This window comes from Manis pentadactyla, chromosome X (genome assembly GCF_030020395.1).
Source record: "Manis pentadactyla isolate mManPen7 chromosome X, mManPen7.hap1, whole genome shotgun sequence".
Lineage (NCBI taxonomy): Eukaryota > Metazoa > Chordata > Mammalia > Pholidota > Manidae > Manis > Manis pentadactyla.
The window spans coordinates 37,598,084-37,606,803 of record NC_080038.1 but is presented as its reverse complement, the minus strand read 5'-3'; positions in this window follow the sequence as shown (position 1 = coordinate 37,606,803).

Below are 8,720 nucleotides of genomic sequence, written 5' to 3'. Positions count from 1 at the left end.
TGTATGTCTTTGGGTTTAAAGTGAGTCTCTTGTAGGCAGCATATAGATGGGTCTTGTATTTTTATCCATTCAGTGACTCTGTGTCTTTTGATTGGTGCATTCAGTCCATTTACATTTAGGGTGATTATCGATAGGTATGTACTTATTGGCATTGCAGGCTTTAGATTCGTGGTTACCAAAGGTTCAAGGTTAACTTCCTTACTATCTGAGCATCTAACAACTCACTTAATATGCTGTTATAAACACAATCTAAAGGTTCTTTTCTTTTTCACCTCCTTTTTCTTTCTCTTCCATTCTTTATTTATTAGGTATCATATTCTGTATTCTTTGTCTATCCCTTGATTGACTTTGGGGATAGTTAATTTAATTTTGCATTTCTTAGTAATTAGCTGTTCTACTTTCTTTACTGTGGTTTAATTACCTCTTGTGACAGCTATTACAGCAGAGTGCTTCCATCTATAGCAGTCCCTCCAAAATAGACTGTAGAGATGGTTTGTGGGAGGTAAATTCTCTCAGTTTTTGATTATCTGGAAATTATTTAATCCCTCCTTCAAATTTAAATGACAATCTTTCCAGATAAAGTAACCTTCCAGATAAATTTCCAGGCCCTTCTGCTTCATTGCATTAAATACATTACACCACTCCCTTCTGGCCTGTAAGGTTTCTGCTGAGAAGTCTGATGTTAGCCTGATGGGCTTTCCTTTGTATGTGATCTTATTTCTCTCTCTGGCTGCTTTTAATAGTCTGTCCTTATCCTTGATCTTTGCAACTTAATTACTATATGTCTTGATGTTGTCTTCCTTGGGTCCCGTGTGTTGAGAGAACTGTGCATCTCCATGGCCTGAGAGACTATCTCCTTCCCCAGATTGGGGAAGTTTTCAGCAATTACATCCTGAAAGACACTTTGTATCCCTTTCTCTCTCTCTTCTTCTTCTGGCACCCCTATAGTGTGAATATTGTTCCATTTGGATTGGTCACACAGTTCTCTCAGTATTCTTTCACTCTTAGACATCCTTTTTTCTTTCTGTACCTCAGCTTCTTTGTATTTCTCTTCTCTAGTTTCTATTTCATTTATCGTCTCATCCACCATATCCAATCTGCTTTTAATACCCTCTATAGTGCTCTTCAATGATTGGATCTCTGACTGGAATTCATTCCTGAGTTCTTGGATATCTATCTGTACCTCCATTAGAATGTTGATGATTTTTGTTTTGAACTCCCTTTCAGGAAGATTCACGAGGCCCATATCATTTAAATCTTTCTCGGGAGTTGTATTAATAATTTTACTCTTGGCAAGGTTCCTTTGGCATTTCATATTTGTATATGGCACCCTCTAGTGTCCAGAAGCTCTTCTCTCTGGAGCTGCTCTGCCCCTGAAGCAATGTCAGGGGTTGTAGGGGAGCAGTATTGGTGCCTGGCGGGAGGAAAGAGCTGTTACCTGCTTCCCGGCTGCTATGCCTGTCTCCACTGCCTGAACCAGTGGGCCGAGCACACAGGTATAAGCTTTTGTCCCAGAGCAGCCGCATATGGATCCCTGCTTTCCACAAGTGGCTGGAATATCAGTCTCTCCAGGAATTCTGCCTGTCTTAGTTTTCCAACCCTGTAATCACGAGAGTATCATGAAAGCACCATAAAATGCACATTTGTGCTCCCAGAGCAGGTCTCCGGAGTTAGGTATTCAGCAGTCCCAGGCCTTCACTCCCTCCCTGCTCTGTTTCTTTTCCTCCTGCCAGTGAACTGGGGTGGGGGAAGGGCTTGGATCCTGAAAGGCCACAGCTTTGGTATGTTACCCTGTTCCATGAGGTCTCTGCTCTTTTCTCTAGGTGTATGCAGTCCGGCGCAGCCCTCTTTCCTGTTGCTCTCTCAGGATTAGTTATATTAATTATATTTTCATATTATATGTGGTTTTAGGAGGAAGCCTCTGTCTCACCTCTCACGCCACCATCTTTAATCCTTTGTCTCCCGATATCCTTCTGACACAGGTAGAGGCCCAATATAGTCTATCTGCCACCTGACGACGGTATAGGCCCCTTAGCTCTTGTCCCATGTTGCTGTGGAACTCAGTGTAAGTCCTGTTTCGAGCACATGACACACTCCTGCTGGGCTCTACTAAGTTCTTCAAAGTTCAAAGGCAAACCCCACCAATGGGCTACAGCCCACACTCTCTTTTGCCCTGCATGCAACAAATGCTGATATAACCATTGGGCTACATCAGAGGCAGTCTTTCCTTCTAACCAATGTATCTGGGCCAATTTATCCGCTTCATCATTTTATTGGGTTGCCAGTAGCAAATGACCTTTCACATGGTATACTGTAATTATTTTAGTCTGACCACAGGCCCATAAGTCTTGCCACAATTCTTGTACCAAAGGGGTCGGTGATCAAGCAGCCAGTTGGCATAGTACCAGTTTGGTAGCCACAGGGTCAAGCCCCGATAGACAGCCCAGCTTTCAGTGCAGACAACTATAGGGGAGGGCTCCTGGCTGATCACAAGCCCCACAGCCCACAACTCTGGCCACTGGAAGCACTTCCCCTCACCATCTTCTGTCCATATTGTCTCAGTCCTAGGATGGAAAGCTATGGCCCTCCATTTTGGGGGCTGCCCATGGCTGGAGCCATCTATGTACCATGCATTTTGGGGCATAGGGGCTATTTCCTCCCAATAGAGATTCTCTGCTACTAATGGTTCCAAAACAAGTTCTTCCTGCTTTTCACTAGTGTTTGTCACCAGCCCCAATAAGCGTTGGAGTTCTTCATTCAAAGGACTACTAGAGAGGACAGTATGCTGCTGTAGGTAAGCACCCCACTTAGTCAGTGTGGGTGTTTGTGCCACACCACTCCTTGGCTTTTGAGTTCAGTCTTGTACCCACCCCAAGGTAGGATAGGTGGTTACTACCTTTATCGGGGCCTTTCCAGTGATGGGTTCGGTAGCCAACAAGGCATGATACACGGCAGCCAGTTGTTTTTCTATCAACGTGTATCCTACCTCTGTCCCTTTCCAAAGTTGTGACCAGAATCCAACAGGTTGGTGAGTTCATTCAAGGCACTGCCAGAAAACCCAACCATAACCGTCTTCAGTAACATGAAATCCAGCTCACAGGGCTTTGATGGGTCTATCACACTCAAGGCCTGCACAGCCTTGACTGCCTGTTTTGCTGTAGTAAAGGCAGATACACATGTCTCATCCCAGTCCCACCTGACGCCCTTTCATACCAACCAGTATAGGGGCTTCAGAATTTGTGCCAAGTGCGGGATAAACACTGACCAGTAGCCTAGAAGACCCAGAAACTCCTGTAGCAATGCTATAGTTGTGGGGGTAGGAAAGGCCTGGACTTTGTCTATAACTGCTTCTGGTATAACTTTGGTCTTAACCCTACCAGACAACCCCTGAGAATTTGACAGACAAACCAGGTGCCTGAACCTTGTTACTGTTCACAGCCCATCCTTTCTCCTGTAAATGTTGTAGCAGTCTAGGTGCTGCACCTTCTAGATCTGAAAGAGAATCGGACGTGAACATGACATCATCAATGTAATGGTACAGCTGCACCGTTGCCGGTTTCTCCCATGTATCCAAGTCCTGGGCTACAAGTCCATGACAGATGGTGGTGCTGTGGAGGTATCCCTGTAGAAGGATGGTAAAAGTCCATTGCCATCCTTCCCATGTGAAGGAAAACTGTTCCTGACTTTCCTGCTCACTGTTAATGGAAAAGAAGGCATTAACAAGATCTACCACATAATGGTATTCTCCTAGTTCATGGTGAGGGTATTCATCAGGCCTTCAATAGAGTGGACAGCAACATGCATAGGGGTTATGACTTTATTCAGTTCTCTGTAATCCATGATCATACACCAGGAGCCATCTGGCTTTTGTACTGGCCACACTGGGGAATTGAAAGGACTATGGGTGGGCTTTATAAAGCCACCTTTTCCAGCTCCTGGGGAGTTTCTCCAATCTCTTTATGCCCTCCAGGCAGTTTGTACTGTTTGGTATTAGTAACCCGTTGAGGCAAAGGCAAAACTATGGGTGGGTGCCTAGCATGTCCCATCAGTACTGCCTTCACCACACCTACTCTCAGTCTGAACTCACCTACAGTGGTCTCAACCATAGGCCCTTCAGGATATCAATTCCTAAAATATACTCATGGATAGTAGGTATATACAGAGTATACTCTTTTGGGGGTAGATGCCCTATTCCCAAATGGGTATGGGTTTGTTTCACTCTGATAGCCTTACCCCTGTATCCATCTATGATAGTGGGGGTTCCGGGGAACCGCTCAGGGTTACCATGTATCAGTGAACATTCAGCCCCTGTGTCCACTAGAGCCAGGACATGTTGTATGTTCACTGGGGACCAATGGATAGCTATTTCAACATGTGGCCTCCGGTCCCCCCCTGGTCCCTCAGGGCAGATACCTTGACCTTTCCCTCAGTCAAACCATGTTCCCCAATCATCTTCCTGTGTGGGCTCATGTGAGGTTGGCTCGCTCTCCAGCAGGAAGTCTTGCAAACACTCAAGCCAAACTTGTGGTTCTGTCTCTGACCTCTGGCTCTTTGGTCTTAATGGCTGGAACTGCTGCTCTGATTTCAGTTGTTGCCATAGTTCTAGTAAGATCTTATTTGACTTCCCATCTAATTTCCTTCCATCTGCTCCTGCCTGTATTAAGTCAACCCACATCTGGGTCCTTGTAATCTTCATAGGGCCCTTTATATTCTTCTGAGTAGCAGATCTTATTTCTTTTCAGGTTCTCATTGCTTCAGCTTCTCCTAAGTCTGCTACTGTACGTGTCACCTCGCTTATGGGCTGCCCTAAGTGAGGGGAAAGAATGGCCACTAGAGACCCAAACAGGGATGTAGGAGCCGTTTGAAGTATAATATTTCTCATCCCAGTAGTGAAAATCTCTTCATCTGGGCCATAATTCCCTGGACTATAGATGGCATTTCTTATGCCTAGCTCCCGTAACACCTGTTGGAGCTCAGCATATGTCTGCCATCTAACAGGAGAGGATGGCAGATCACCCTGATTGGGCCACACAGCACAAAGTGCAGCCATAAGGATATTGAGGAGGGAGTGACTCCCTGGAGTCTGATGTGCATTTTGTAATCGCTGCCTCAAGGCAGGGATAACTGTCAGGGAAGACAGCTTTCCCATCTCTGATCCCAACAGAACAATTCCATTCATCCCTAAGTCCCACAGATACAGGAGCCAAGTTGATATTGACTCTGAGGGCTTCTGCCTAAACCTCTAGCCCAAATCCACCAGCTCAGCCTGAGTATAGGGGTGGACCATAGAGTGCTCCACAACCTGGGGAGGGGGCTGCTCCTCTCCTTGGGGAACTTTCATCTGCTGGGTCTTTGTTTTCTTTACAACCACTGGGCGTGCTTTCAGTACAGGAGGAGTCAGTGCTTCTGGCATTACCCCTTCATCCTTCTCCAGCTCTTCCATTTCCAGGACTGATGGCACCTTTCTCTCCCCTCCCCCGAGTGCCTCCTCTGCTACCACCTTTATGTTTTCTACCATGCCTCGCAGCAATGCTAGCTCAGTCTTCAGAAGGTCTCTTACCTTCAGCTCAATGCTTCACAGCTGACGTTCTCATGTCACCTCCGCCTGTGCTTCCCTCAGGAGTTCATCTTTTTACTTAATTGCATTTTCTTCTTTCAGAGCACCTGGCTTCGCTGCCATCTTCGATCGTAAGGACTCTTTTACTTCTTCAACGGCACCTCGCTTCCAGTGTTCTCATGCTGCCTCCTCTTGCATCAATGCCATTTCTTTCTTCAGGGAATCCAGAGAAGTTTGCAGCTGGCATTCTCGTGCCACCTCCACCTTTGCTTCCCTCAGGAGTTCGTCTTTTTCTTTGCTGGCCTTTTCCTCCTTCAGAGCACCTGGCAGTGCTCTGAAGCACCAGTCTTTGATCTATAAGGAGTCTTTTACCTCTTCAATGGCACCTCACTTCTGGTGTTCTTGTGCTGCCTCCTCTCGCATCAATGCCATTTCCTTCTTCAGAGAATCCACAGAAGTTTGCAACTCGCATTCTTGTGCCTCCATTTCTTGGGTCTTTTTCAGGAGCATGTCTTTATCTTCTGTAGACTTTTTTAATACTGTGAGAAGCAGCCAACTCATAGTCCCCACTGCCTCCCAGGCACTCTGTCTCTCAAAAGTCCTACTTACTATACCAAAGGCTCTCTGTACTGCCTCAGGTGTCACCTCCATTTGCCTCCAGTCCTGGGTTGGGGCCCAGTCCTCTAGGAGGTAGGCCACCTCAGACCACATACCCACTGGGGGAATCCACTGTCTCCCCATTCACAGGGGCAGCCTGCTGAGGCACCCCTTGCATAAGGGCAGCCTGTCTTTTTCCTTGGTCAGCAATGGATCCTGCCGATTATGCCAATTGTCTTGCCAATGGGTTTCAGCTCCAGGGAAGTTCTCTATGGATTCAATGTGGCCAAAGAAATTGACAGCAAAACGTTCTTTGGGGTGGAAGGAATTTTTATCTGGCTTGTTCTCCTGCTGGTACATTGATCACTAGCGTCTCTGCCTATGCCCAGAGCACTGGGCCAAGCTCTCTATATATAGTGCAATAATAGCTTATTGCCTAAAGGTATGGAAATGGTAGCCTAGCAACTGGCCAGTTACATTATCAGGTGGTTTTAAGTTCAGTGAGGATCCTGGCCATAGGAACCTCAACTTCCCCACAACCACCCAAGGAGAACAAAGGCTGTTTATTTAAGCTAGCTACAGTAAGGGAGCTGGGCACCATCCCTTGCATTTTGGTGGAGATCCAAATGCAGGCACATGAGTGGCAAAGCTTTATAGTAGGAAAAAGGGGAAGGCTCTAGGTAGGCCCTGATCGGAGGCTTTTGGCATGGGGAGGCTGGACTCTGTGGGTTATCCTATCTGATTGGTATGGGGTGCATCCTTGGCTTTTTCTGATTGGTGTTGAGCTGGAAGTAGGGATGTGGATAAAGTGAAGCTTCCTGTGGCCAGGATTCTCACCTGGCCCTGGTTGGCTAGCTTACTACACACGTGTGGGGAATACGTTGTTATTGACTCTATCTATATTAAGAGCTCCGCCCAGTGCTCTGGATGACACGATGGCACAGCTGCAAGGCTGCAGGGGAACAGAGCAGAGGCTGGAGTGGTGGCAGCACTGAGAACAGAGACTGAGACAGCTGTGGGGCTAGAGAGACCCAGAGGCAGAGACCGGCTCTCTGCTTGCAGACTCCCTCTGAGTGGACGGGATTCTAGTGATTGACCTGCTACTGTGGGAATAAAGTTGAGTATAACCCTTTCACTCCAAGAACGTTCTACTGTCATTTCTTTGGTCACATTGAATCCATAGTGAACTTGCCCAGGGCTGAAACCCCTTGGCAAGACAAGGGGAATCTGTCATTTATTAGGTTATGGTCATTTGGGGCTGATTTTTACAGGAGTTATTGTTTGGCTTCTTGGATTGTTGCTGGAGATGGCAGTGTGACTTCCTGCAAGTCTGACTTACAGACAGCAGGCTGGCTTTCTGGGCTGGTTACTGTAGACAGTGTGTTGGTTTCATGAGCTGGTTGCTGCAGGTTGTGGGTGAGAGTTTGACATACAGCTTGGCCAATGTCCATTATCCGTTTAGTCTCAATCGAAAGCTGTAACACTTCACATTTCTTTGTGTGAATGAAGTTATCTGATAAGTTCCCACACACCTTGCATATACTTTGGGAAACAGTTCCTTTAGGAAAGCCCATAGTGGCTGCTGTACTGTGTTGCCAAGAACCCTGGTCAAGCTGGGAGGACTTACTCCATTAGATGCCCTGAGGTGTCAGAATTTTCCTGTCTGGGAATTGCCTAAGGTTAGACCTTTTCCCATGGGCAGTGAATAGCCAGTGATGGGTCCATGCAGGGGGCATACTGACCTGGTTTCTGCAGCCCAACCTGTCAAAACTCTGAAGGGCCGTCCCAGCTGCAGGGATCCCATTAGAGTCTCCTGAGCCCTGGTTGAGGTGGTCTTCAAGCTCAGCTTCTCCTTCTCCCCAGTTCTACTTTTTTCTCTTCCCTAAATTTTAATCCTACCAGCGCTTCACAATAAACTTCCTGTTTGCTAAGCACCATCTCAGTGTGCCTCCTGGGGGATATTACCTGTAACAATACCTCTTTAAATTATCCTAATTTGTGTGTAACATTTGTTTCATGCTGGGAGCATGACTGACACAGGATATTTATTATTTATTCCAGGTTCATGATTTGCGACAGGACTCATTTTTTATTGTTGTTAATGTTTGTTTGTTTTCTACGTAGACCAGAGGATGTAAGGTTGTTCTGATTGTGTTAATGGAAGTGTGTTGTATTTAACATGCTTTTTATTTCTTTTTCAACCATCCTTTCTGGTCTGTCACATCTACACACATACACACACACTCCTTTTATAATGTCCAATGTATATATCTAGGATTTAGAACTTAATAGGAATGAGGTACTTACTGTACAGAGAAGAGACAGATGCAGCATATCTTGGTTTGGATTTGCACAAAGACCATCAGAGGCAGCTGGGTGCCCTGACAGCGTATGAAATTGACAAAATAGCTCATTCGTTGCTATGCTACAGACCTTTTGTGTTGTGCCTTACATAACTCTTCTGTAAGAACATATACCAAGAATCTGTGCAGTTCAGTTTATGGCAGTTCTTCACAAACATTGGACTTTCCTGGTTCTTGAGCCAAGTTCAGAACCCCCCAGACAA